Source organism: Manacus candei, unplaced genomic scaffold (genome assembly GCF_025592945.1).
Source record: "Manacus candei isolate 608988 ecotype Guabito, Panama unplaced genomic scaffold, ASM2559294v1 h1tg000147l, whole genome shotgun sequence".
In the NCBI taxonomy this organism is placed as follows: domain Eukaryota; kingdom Metazoa; phylum Chordata; class Aves; order Passeriformes; family Pipridae; genus Manacus; species Manacus candei.
In genome coordinates this window covers 509,881-522,771 of record NW_026138195.1, presented here as the reverse complement: position 1 = coordinate 522,771, position 12,891 = coordinate 509,881, and positions in this window count along the sequence as shown.

Sequence of the window (12,891 nt, the reverse complement as noted above, 5' to 3'; positions counted from 1 at the left end):
GAGAGTGGTGAGCTGCAGCCTTTCTCCTGATCCCACGAGTGGTGGAAAGGTTCCGAAACTCCAGGTTTATATATTCTCCAGTTCAGGCAGGAATGGTCAGTCATTCCCTCAGAGCAGGGAATTCCCATAAAAGGATGCTCAGTTCATTCCCTCAGAGCGGGGAATTCCATAAAAGGATATGAGGATTGTCAGAGCGGGGAATTCCATAAAAGGGTATGAGGACAGGAACATCCCCCCCACCTTCCTGCTTTTTCCCGTGTGAAACCCAGGACCACAATTATTCCTGAGGCTTTAATTTGGGTGTGAAAATCTCCTCCTTTGGGCAATAAATCCTGGCTCCCTCCTCCGGCATCCGGCAGTTCCTCTGTGGGAACCAGGGATAGGAATGGGGACAGGAGGGTTGGGATAGGGACACTGGGGACAGGGATGGGGACACTGGGAGCAGGTTGGGGACAGCAGGAATGGGGCATGGGAACTCCAGGAATGGGAATGGGGACACTGGGAGCAGGTTGGAGTCACCAGGAATGGGAATTGGGACACCGGAAATAGGAATGGGGACATGGGAGACCAGGATAGGGATAGTTGGGACAGGGATGGGGACACTGGGAGCAGGTTGGCACAGCAGGAAGTGGGAATGGGAACAGGGATGGGAACCCCAGGATTTGCAATGGGGACAGGGATGGGAACCCCAGGAATGGTAATGGAGAGAGGGATGGGAACCCCAGGAATTACAATGGGGACAGGGATGGGAACCCCAGGAATGGGAATGGGGACAGGGATGGGAACCCCAGGAATGGGAATGGGGACAGGGATGGGAACGTGTCTCTCCAGGAGTTGGTTCAATACAAAGGTAGGTCCCTGGCTCGAGGCCACGGGAAGCCCCTTCTTTGGGAATGTCTGGGAACCAGGTGTCAGAGGTTTGAAAAGAGGTGTTGGAATTGTTTCCCAGTGTCCCCCCATTCCCATCTGTGTCTCCCGGGATGGGGTGGGTTGGAGCGGAGCCGCAGGCGCTGGGCAGGGGCAGTGGGGGGAGGGCGGCTCTCGGGGACACCACGGTGGCCGCGGGGAGGGCGGGGGGTCCTTTGTTCGGGGGCTTTTGGGGTTTGTCCGGGACCGGACAGAGCGGGAGCTGATTTTGGCCACCTTGTTCGCTTTTCCTGAGAGGAAGTTTTTTCCCCACGGGACACCTCGTGGAGAGTGACCGAGAGAGAGAGAGAGAGAGCCCGACCCATCTGGGAGCGAGGTGTTCTGCTTTGGGGACTGCCCTGGGAAAAGGGATTCCTTCACTGCTGGCTGCGAGCACACGGGGCTGAGAGAGCTTTGAACTGCCGGGACAGTTTCTCCCCCCACCCGGGGATTTGGGACTTGGTTTTGTTTCTTCTGAAAGTTTTAGGTTGCACCATTTGTTGTTTATTCAGATTTTGTTAATAAAAAGCTGTTTCTTTTCCTTTTCCACACTTCCACCTGAAGTCTCTTAATTTCTAAGTTGTAATCTTGTTTAACCAAGACCCAGTGCCCTCAGGGGGAGGAGGAGGAAAGGAGACCAAGAGGTGCTGTGGCCACTCAAACTGCAGAGGAACAACCAGTGCCAGTAGCAGCTGCCCCTCTACAGAAGAAATCCAAGACCAAATCAGCTCAGTTAGTGAGGGATGAAGGGGAAGCAGAGCCCTCAGAACAGGAGCAAGAGGCAGGGCCAGAGATAATCACCAGATCCCCATCCCAGATGAACTGTGAGAGATGTGAAAAGATTTCAACCTCCAGCTGGGAGAGCCCCTGCTGACCTGGCTGCTCCAGTGCTGGGATATCATGGCCCAGCATATGGAACTAGGTGGGAGTGCAGCCAAACAACTGGGATCCCTGTCCTGGGATGTTGGGATTGACCAGGGGATTGGGAAGACGAGAGAGAGGGGATGAGAGCAGGGTACAGGCTTGCGAATTGCCAGGAGGGCTTTTGAAAGGAGCGTAGGGGAAAGGGATGTCTAAGAACAAGTCCCTTAGGAGAGGGAAGCAGAGAGGCTGAGTTTTCACCCCAACACAAGGGTCTGCAGGGCAGAGCAGAGAATATGCCCACAGAAGATTCTTGTGTGTCCGTCTTTGCAGTTCTGACAGGCACTTCTTGTCACAGCCTGTCCTCTCCATTCCAGAATAGCCCCTGGAAACCAAAGAACCAACACCCCACACCATAGTGCAGGCCAAGCCATGTGCTTTGGGTCCTTTTGTTGTCCTATCCATTCTGGCCTATCCCCTCCATTCCAGAATGGCTGCTGGAAACCAAAAAACCAATGTCTCACAGCCCCTAGTGCAGCCCAACCCCTGTGCCATGGGCCCCTTTGTGATGTCACAGCCTGTCCTCTCCATTCTGGAATAGCCCCTGGAAACCAAAGAACCAACACCTCACACCCCCACAGTGCAGCCCCACCTGTCTGCCACGGGACTCTTTGGGATGTCACGGCCTTTCCCCCAGGAAAGAAAGCCTGGAACCTTAGGGTTTCACATGCAGTTGGGGGGACACCCTGGGCACTCCATGGGCAGCAAGAGCTTTCTGTCCTGGCTCTTTTTGTCTGGCAGGAATCTTCAGCTGTGTTCAGTTTGGGCAGTCAGACTGGCAATTTCAGCGCAGGGCTCCTGCAAGTGAACGACAGCCCTTCCCTCCAGGAAAGAAACCCCTTACCCTCAGTCTCTTCTCCTGTTCCTTAAAACACAACCTGCAGGGGAGCTTTCTGGGATCTCTTCTCTTGGGAATTGGGAAGACAGACCCACTCCCATGTTTAACACCTCAGGCAAAACCACCCTTTGAACACCTTTCCCAACCCTCCCCAACCTTTCCCAAAGCCCAGATTTTACAGGTGTCCTGTAATTCTGGCCCAATCTCACCCAAGCCCACAAACCATGACAGAAACCTCTCAGCCTCACGCTGCGTCCTTCCCATTGCTGTGCCTTCTGTGCAGGCAAAAGGCCTTAAAATCAAGTACCCAAAATTCATGACCTGTTCTTTTTCCCACAAAAGAAGGCGTGGTGAACTCTCCAGACCAGGGAATTGGAAGATCTCCCCAAAACTCCTTTGGTACACGCTGCAGGGCCAACGATTCCTCTGCTCTGCCCTGTCGGCGCTGCTTTGTCTCATCTGGGTCCCCAGAAACCGTCAGCGAAAGCTGGGGAATAAAATCTCTGAGCAGTTGGTTGGGTTCCAGAGGTGACCCTACTTCATTCAGCACTCAAGGGACACAGGAATTGCTCTCTAACACCTGTACATCAGTTCTCAAAACTTTTACTATTTCTACATTTTAGCAAACAAAAGAATTCCTGTCCATTGGTTTACCAGTCCTCTGCAGGAATTCTTATTCTTCTCTCTTCTATTGGCTCTTGATTTCTCACTTTGCATGATGCTTAGTCCACAGTTTTTGTCCTTTTCTTGTCTTTTCCCTAGATAGGGAGAGCCTCAGTAACTGTCTGTGTTAGTTTTGTCTTTGTCTCTGGTTTCTCTAAGGGTCTTTGTGGTTTAGAAATTCTGCCTTCTTGGTGTCCAGGTCTCAAAAATAGATTTCTCTGCCAGGTCTCTGACCACTGAAATATGGCAGGCCTTAAACTTTTCCTTTGTTTTTCTACCAAATGGCCATGGCCCAGAACTTGTCTATCATCCATTGTCTCTTGCCCCCATTCAATCTCCTGCCAGCAGTTTCTCCCCACTGCTGGGTGGGCTCCTTTGTCAAGCACTAGAACTTGTTGGGTAACAGGCCCAGTCCTGTTGCCTATTTTTCGTGGGGATCTGCAGGAGGGCATTGAGTCTTCCAGGAGCAAATTGGCAGAGGACCCCAAGTTGGCTTGCAGTGTGGATGTGCTGGAGGGCAGGAAGGCTGTGCAGAGGGACCTGGACAGGCTGGACCTCTGGGCCAAACCCGTGGGTATGAGGTTCAAGAGTGCCTTTGGTGCCTTTGGGGCCTCTGGCCACAAGAACCCCCTGCAGCTCCAGGCCGGGGGCAGAGGAGCTGCAAAGGGTCCCCGTGGGAGAGGCCCTGGGGGTGCTGGTGGACAGAGGCTGAACCTGAGCCAGCGGGTGCCCGGGTGGGCAAGAAGGCCAAGGGCAGGCTGGCCTGCATCAGAAAGAGTGTGGCAGCAGGAGCAGGGCAGGGATTCTTCTGCTGGACTGGGCACTGGTGAGGCCACCCCTGGAGTGCTGTGTCCAGCTCTGGGCCCCTCAATTCAGGGAGAACCTTGAGGGGCTGGAGTGGGTGGAGAGCAGGGCAATGGAGCTGGGCAAGGGTCTGCAGTGCATGGCCTGTGAGGAGCAGCTGAGGGAGCTGGGCTTCTCCAACCTGGAGAAGAGGAGGCTCGGGGCTGACCTTCTCCCTGTCCACAACTCCCTGACAGGAGGCTGGAGCCAGGTGGGGGTCAGCCCCTTCTCCGAGGCAACAGGCGACAGGACAAGAGGACACAAGGACCTGCCTGTCAGGGGCTGTTTGTCAGGGACAGGAGCAGGACTTTTTGGAGAGAAACAGGGAGTAGGTATTGAAATGGGCTGCCCAGGGAGGTGGTGGAGTCACCATCCCTAGAGGTGTTTAAGCAAAGACTGGCCATGGCACTGAGTGCCGTGCTCTGCTTGACGTGCTGGGGATGGGGTGTAGGCTGGACGCCGGTTGATCTCACAAGTCTCTGCCAAGCTCAGGGACTCTGGGCTTCTGTGCCACCCCAGCCTTTGGGGACAGCGTGCTGGTGGCTCAGAGGCTCCGTCCTTGCCTTGCCTTGCCCATCTCCTGGCTGCCAGGCAAGGGCCTTGTGACATCACAGCCTCTGTGGAACAGCGCGGGGGCTGAAAAGTGTCAGTGCTGCGTCCCCGTGCCCAGAGCCTGGGCAGAAGTCGGCTGGCAGGGACGGGCAGAGACTGTGCAGAGGTGTCAGCTCGTCCCGCAGCAGCACCATGCCCAGCCAGGGCATCTCCTGGCTCCTCAGGCTCTCGGTGCTCCTGCTCTTGCCTGGCCCACTGGAGCCTTGCAGCCGTGCCACAGGTGCCATTGCTGAGAACCGGGGTTTGCCTTGGATGGCCCCTTGCCAGAAAAGGCAGGAGAGGCTGGAGAGAGGGGAAGGAGGGGGGTCAGGCCGCTGGGATGGTGCCGGCGGGCCGTGAGCCCGAAGCCAGCAAGGCCTTGGGCCCACCCGGTGTCAGGGGAGGACTGAGAGCCCCCAGGGAGGAGGAAAGCTGGGCAGGCCCCAAGGCTCCTGGGCCTCTTCCTTGGCAGCCCTTTGGCCAAGGCCCCCAGGCAGAGGTGGGGCTCAGCCCCTGCCCAGCAATGGGGCACAGGCTGAGCCCCAGGGACACCAGACCCAGGCGGCCTGAGCTCTTCTTCCTGCAGCGTCTGCCTGGGGCAGCCCAGCCAGGCCTGAGTCTCTGCAGGAGAGGCCAAGCCCAGCCAGAGAGGGCTCAGCCCTCTGAGGCTGCACTCACTGCAAAGGGAACAAAACATTGGCCCAGAGGACATCCTGCCCCCAAATGGAGAACTGGAAAGGTCAAGAATAAAAAAGTCACCCCCCTCCAATCTTCAAGAAATGTTCAGACCTCTTTCCTAAAAGCATTCAGCACTCGGGTCACCCAATTTTCTCTCTGACAAGGGGTTTTCCATCGTTCCACTCAATTCCCAGCCTGCCTAGTGTTGGAGAACATAAAGCTGAGTGGGAACAATTTCAAGCATGGTGCAGAATTTACAACCCAGAATGAGACATTCTACACCTGAATGGACATTACTCCACTGGACTTTACCTTATTATACTGGATATGACATCACCCTGGATTGGACAGTTCATCCCCAGTTATCCCCAGTTGTCCCCGGTTTATTATTGTACTGTTATACTGTTGTCTGTACCCCAGTTGTTGTTTTTAAATTATCCACCATATTGTCTCCCTCATCCCCTCACAGTTTTCCCCTGTTTTCCCGCTCCCCTGCGCCTGATTGGCCACTAAGTGCTGCAGTGCAGGGAGAGCTGCCATTGGCCCGTTTCCCCGGTTACATCAAAACTCCTCCCCCCCTTGCCCGGTTACCCAATCACGTTCATCCCTGAGCTGTCAGTCTTATGCTCCTCCCTAGTCCAAACTCCACCCTTGAACCTGCCCTATATAAGTTACTGTTACCCCCAATAAAATCGGCATTGCTTCACGGGGCCTCTGCTGTGTCCCGAACCCTTTTGGCAGTGCTGCGTCCCCATTCCTTTGCCCCGGTGGTCGTGGCAGCCCAGGATCACTTTTGGGGTCCCAACCCCCACTTTTTCCCCCCTCTCCCACCCCTTACACATCATTCCCCCAATCCCCAGCCCCCTCATGCTCAGTTTGGGGGTCCCACCCTCCCCTTTTCCCCACTCTTCTGACCTCTCCCTTCCCTTTCCCATCAGCCCCCAATTCTCAGCCTCTCTCCTCCTCCACTTTTGGGGGCTCCCACTCCCCTCCCACTCAGTTTGGGGTCCCACCACCCCTTTTATCCCCTCTGACTCACCGACCCCCCCTTCCCAACACCCCCTCTCACCCAAGAGCTCCTCACCTTCAGCAGGGGTGGCTCCCAGTAACACCAGTGCCCATAAATGTCACCCCAAAAAGGGGTTAGGTGGAGTCCTGGGTGGGCTCTGAGTGGGTTTGGGAGTTCCTTCGGGGGCTGTGGGGTGGTTTAAGGGGGTCCCAGCACACTTTGGGATGCGTTGGATGCCGTGTTGGGGTGCAGATGTCCCCCCAAAGCTCCCCCAGAACAGGGGGACATAAAGGGGGGGCACAGAGGGGTCCCCATTCCTGATCCATCCTGGAGCAACCACACTGGGGGCAACTGGGGTCAGAGTGGGAGCAGCTGGGCCCCTGCTGGGCTCATACTGGGATCATCCTGGGAGTGACTGCAATAATACTGGGAGTATGGGAGAGGGACTGCAACCATATTGGGGATGACTGGGAACAAACTGGATTCATTGAATCCACTGGAAGTGTCTGGAAGTTCCTGGGATCATAGTGGGAGTGACTGGACTCATAGTGGGATCATACTGGGAGCAACTGGGACCATGCACGGGCAAATGGCATCGTCCAGGCAGTGCCTCCCGTTTCCAAGAAGAGAGTAAAATAAAAAGCTCCTCACCCCCCCCACAGCCTTTGGAGGGTCTTCAGCCTGGAATGTGGATGTGCTGGTTGGTTCTTTTGTGTGGGTCAATCCCCCAAGGCAAAACCTCCCCTCCCGGTTCAACATCCCCCCTTACAGCAATGCAGGGCAAAGAAAGATTCCCTGCCTGGGTTTTTTTGAACAAGTAAACCTGTGACAACCTCCCAGGCTGCTGAGCAGGGACAAGGAGGCAGTGAGGGCCCAGGGCTGCAAGGGTCACTTGTCTCCTCATGGTGGGACAGTAAATGGGCAGAAAAGAAACCCCCAAGGCTCAATTTGGGAGCAATAGTGGGCAGTCATTCTTTGTTATCAGCCCCTCACCCATGGGAGGATCTTCCCCCCAACCATGAGTGTGCCCCGTTCTCCCCCAGGGCAGCTGAGATTTACTCACAATTTTACACATCCAGCAAATGTCTTACATATTCCCTCCTTCCCTCAGAAAGATCACACCCATGGGAATTAGCTCGGAGAGGTCCTTCTGAAGTCCTTCCAAAGTCCTTATTTGGTCACTGGGGGTCTTCTGGTGGCCTCTTGGTGGTCTCTGGTGCTTGTTTGGAGCTTGAACTTTACTTGACCTTGTCTGTTGAGCAGAGTATTTACAGCTGGATACAGAGGGCCCTTGTTCAGCATCTCTTCTCCAAAACCTGGACACTCATGTGACAACTACCCCAACTGAAAAGCATTCAGAAACTTCCTGATTTTGTAACTCCCCTGCCAGAAACTTCCACTGCAAAGGCCCCTGGAAAATTGCCGAGCAAGGGAGAATTCCTGCTCTCAGGAGAGACCCCGCCTGGTTTGACGGGAGGCCTGGGAAGGACCCCCCTGGCAGAAGCTTTCCCCCCAGGCTCTCCAAGCTCCCGGCTGTGGGCAAAGCCAGCCCATGGCCCAGCGGGGTGGGCTGGGGCTGCCCAGGGGCAGGAGACACGGGCCCCACGGAGCGAGGCCAGCGGAGCCCCAGTGGGCCGGGGCTGGAGCGCCCGAGGCCCGGGAGAGGCTGGAGAGCAGGCAGGGAGCCCGCAGGCCTGCCCGCTCCCAGCTGGCAAGGGCTGCAGGCAGAGAGGCAGCTCTGCAGGCCTGGAGCAGCACAGGGGCTCTCCAGCTCTGCCCTCGGCACAGGCCTCTCCCAATGCACCAGGCACAGACGGGCACCATTGCAAAGGGGAACCTTTTAGCCCCAGTTTCGGGGGGAATCACAGACTCGCCCCAAGGAGCCACAGCCAAGAGTCTGGGGGCAGCACGGGGCCCTTCCTGGACATTAGAGACCTTTCCTAATCTTTCAGTGGGCCCACTTTGCCTTTGGATTCGTTGTTTCCATTAATCACAGAGGGGGTGTTAGGCCATAAATCACCTTTAGCCAGCACACAGCAAAAACTCCTCACAAGCTACTTTGGAAAGAACACAGCTTGGGAAAAGCCCTAGAACTGTCAGTTTTGTGAGAGTTACCCTTGATAAGCTTCAGTGAACAAAGCCTGGGAGAGAAAGATGTGTTCTTGAACCTGCATATCTGGAAACAAGGGCCTTCTGCAGAAAGCAGCAGGTAAGGAGGAAGATGAGCAAAGGCTCAGCATTTGTGGGGGAAAATCCCCACCTGAGAAAAAGGTGCTCAAAAGACCGAAAGCATGAACTAATTAGCATAAGCAACAAGAGAGTACTGAGCAAGAGTGGCTAAAATACTAATGAATGGAATGGAACAATGAAATGATGCCATTTGGACCGATAAACATTAATTGCTTCGTCAAAAAAGCGTAAATGGTTGCAAAAGTGATGTACTGCTGTCTGTGTGAAGGCAGCATTGTTGTTGGCCACATACACAGCCAGCAAAGAAAGTAATGCCTTGCTTTGTCACACTAAACCCACGGTGTTAGAGGGTTTGATTGATCCCAACAATGTCAGAGCATTTGGCAACACCCTCAGCACTCAGTCACTTGCACTGCCAGCATGGGGGCCAAATGCTGTCCTTGGAAAAAACATGGACTGCCATCATTTCCAGGAGCCCAGCTCCAAAATTTGGATAGCACTTCCCAAATTGGATATGTCTGGGGATTGCTGCCATGCCAAAAGGGCCAGGACAGAAAGCTGCTGCTGGCCTTTGCCTGCCCTGGGAAACCTTTCCTCTGCCCCCCAGCACTGGGGCTGGGTGCTGTCCTTCCCAAGGGAAGGGACTGTCATCCCCCCCGGGAGCCACCTCCAAACCTTGGATGCCACCTGCCAGCCTGACTCTGTCAGGGATTACTCCCACCCAAAAGGGGCCAGCACAGGAACCTGTTGCTGGCCTTTGCCTGCCCTGGGCACCCTGTCACCTGCCCCTGAAACACTGGGGCTGGGGGCTTTCCTTCCCAAGGGCAGTTAATGGCACCAACTTTCAGGAGCCCACCTCTGAGCTTTGGGCATCATCTCTGTCCTGCAAAAGGGGTGTTTCCTCAACCCTTTGTGTTCCCTTGGTCTGTCACAGCCCCAAAAAGGCTGAGACCCTTGTTCCTGACCACTTTTAAAGAGGATTTGAAGCTTAAAGTCTTTTAGGAAACTAATCCAAAAGAGCCCCCCATTTCCAACAATGGCTTTCCTGCATTACTGGAGGGAGCAGTGAGAATTTTGGGATGAAGTCTTTACTCTGCTGCTGATGAGCTCAGAGTCGGTGTCTCCTGTGCTCTGGCCACGGGGCAGGGCCTCCCTGCCCTTTGGTCCCTGCCTCGTGGCCACCCCTGTGCCAGGGGATACTGTGCAGGCCACCTGGAAACAAACCCATTCCAGCCCAGCATTCCCCTGTGTGCCCACTGGAATGTGCACCAGACACCCTGAGGGAAGAAACATTTCCAGAGGAGAAGACTTTGCTCTTCCTGCTGCAGCCACAAATGGGACAAATGAAACCCTCCAACTCTGTCCTTTTGTATCAGTGAGTCAGACACCACTTTCTTCTGGCCAGGGGGTGTGTGGGGGATAACTCCAGCCCTCCCTGCCCCCCAGCCTTTTCACTTATTTATATGTGTTTAGCAAAGAAAGAATTTAAAGGGCATCAGTTCTAACTTACATCATCCTCTTCAGTATTTAGTATTCTGTCCTCTATTGGTTATTGACTCTCACTTCTCACCCTAATTAGTCCCCATTTTTCAGGCTTTTTATTATCCTTTTCCCAGGCAGGGAGTTTCCAACACCTATTGTATGGTCTTTGTTAACCTCTTCTTTATCTTCTAGTTCCTGCACAATGTCCTTGTGGTCTGTAAATTCTGCATTCCTTGTGTCCAGTTTCAGCAATCCACCTCTCTCCCCAGGCTTTGTTCACTGAAGCAGATCAGGGCTAGTTTAGCAAAACTCAGAGTTGCAATAATTTTCCCAAGCCTGTTCCCACAAGAGCAGGTGATGACAAACTTTGCCAAGTGCTGGCCAATAGTGACTTAAGACTAACCCACTGTTTAGGATGAATATTCTGGTTATGATTCACTAAAGCAATTAACTAACAAGTTAATGAACATCATTCATTGAAACAAATCAGGAAATGATCTCGTTCCCAGCAGCAGCACCGAGTGCCCGGAGCCGATGTGTGCAAGTGCTGGGCTGGAGCAGAGACGTGCTGGAGGGGCAGATGGCAATGGGACAGCACAGAAAGGGGAAACGCTTCCCCCCAGGCCAGGGAAAGGCTGGGTTGGTCTCTGCAGCCCTGGCAGGAGAGGCCTTTGCTGTCGGGGGGTCTCTGCAGCCCCTGAGGGGCTGTGCTGGAGGAGAAGCTGATCTCAAGGCAGGACAGAGACGCTGAAAATGTCTTTGGGTGGGCACATCCCGTGATTCAGGAACACTGACAATCATCCCACAGAGCCTTGGTTGAATCATCAGGTGGGTGATGAAGGGACAGAAGGGCCTGCAAAGCCTGGGAGCAGGTCCCCCATTCCATTGCAAGTGGGAACACCGTGGGATCTTCTGGCAGGGCAGCAGGGCTGGGCACAGGCAAGCCAGGAGATGCTGGAGGCTGTGGCAGACAGCTCTGGGCCCCAGACAATCCCTGGGCTGCCCAGGGCTGCTCTCTTGCTGCCAGACAAGGGGGTCTGGCTGGGCAGGGGAAGGCTGAGGGAGCCAGGGCTGCAGGGAGCAGGGAATGGTGGAGCTGCAGGACAAGGAGCAGAAGGGCCCTGCAGGGCTGCAGCAGAGCTGATTGCAGGGAGCTGCCTTCAGGGCAGGGATTCTGCCCCTGGGCTCTCCCTGCTGAGGCCACACCTCGAGTGCTGTGCCCAGTTCTGGGCCCCTCACTTTGGGGAAGATGTTGAGGTGCTGGAGCGTGTCTGGAGAAGGGCACTGGGGCTGCTGAAGGCTCTGGAGCACAAGTGCTGTGAGGAGCAGCTGAGGGAGCTGGGCTTGCTGAGCCTGGGCAGAAGGAGGCTCAGGGGGGACCTTCTCACTCTCTACAACTCCCTGACAGGAGGGGGGACCCGGGGGGGTCGGTCTATTCTCCCAGGCAACCAACAGTGGGACAAGAGGGCACAGCCTAAAGCTGCACCAGGGGAGGTTTAGGTCAGACAGGAGGCTCAAGTTCTTCCCAGAAGGGGTGACTGGGTGTTGGAATGGGCTGCCCAGGGAGGGGGTGGAGTCACCATCCCTGGAGGTGTTTCAGAAAAGACTGGATGTGGCTCTCAGGGCCATGGTCTAGTTGACAGGGTGGGGTTGGGTCATGGCTTGGACTCCATGATCTCAGAGGTCTTTTCCCACCTTGTTGATTCTGTGATTCTGGAATGGCCCCTTGGTTCCATGAGGTTTTGCAGTGTCACAGTGGCCCTTTGATTCCATGAGGTTCCGCAGGGTCACAAAGGCCACTGGATTCCATGAGAGTACCAAAGGTCTCAGGGCTCGTTTGATTCCATGAGGCCCCACATGTCACACTGGCAACTTTGTTCCATGAGGTTCCACAGTGGCCTCTGGGTTCCTTTAATTCCATGAGGTCCCGCAGTGTCACGATGGTCCCTTGATCCCATGGGGTCCCGCAGTGTCCCAGGGTTCCTTTGGCTCCATAAGGCTGATCTCGGGCTCTGAGACAGAACTGAACCAGCAGTGGTTGTCCAGAATGTGCCCTAGAAAATATCTGTGTAACCAACTGCAATGGAGAGAAACCAGCCAAGGAAAGGAAAGAAACAATGAAGGGAGGAACTCGTGGTTCACAGAAGCAGCAAAGCAGGCAAAGGTGGGGTGTTACAGAATCCCAGAATAAAAGAATGTGTGAGTTGGAAGGGACCCCAGAGGGATCATCAAGTCCAACCTTCAGTCCTGCCCAGGCCCATCCCCAAGAGTCACAGCCTGTGCCCCAGAGGATCATCCAAACTGTCCTGGAGCTCTGTCAGCCTTGGTGCTGTGCCCACTGCCCTGGGGAGCCTGTTCAGTGCCAACCAGCCTGGGGGGGAAGAACCTCTTTCTAACATCCAACCTGAGCCTGCCCTGACACAGCTCCAGGCCATTCCCTGGGGGCTGTCCCTGGTCCCCCCAGAGCAGAGCTCAGGGCCTGCCCCTCCTCTGCCCCTCCTGAGGAAGTTGGAACTGCCATGAGGTCTCCCCTCAGTCTCCTCTTGTGCAGCTGAACACCCCAAGTGCCCTGAGCTGCTCCTCCTAAGGCTTCCCCTGCAGAGCCTTCCCCATCCTGGTGGCCTCCTTTGGACACTCTCAAGTGGTTCAATCTCTTCCTTCCATTGTGTCCCCCCAGAGTGCCCCACTATTGAGGTGAGGCCGCCCCAGGGCAGAGCAGAGCGGGACAATCCCCTCCCTGGCCCGGCCATGCTGGGCCTGATGCCCCCAG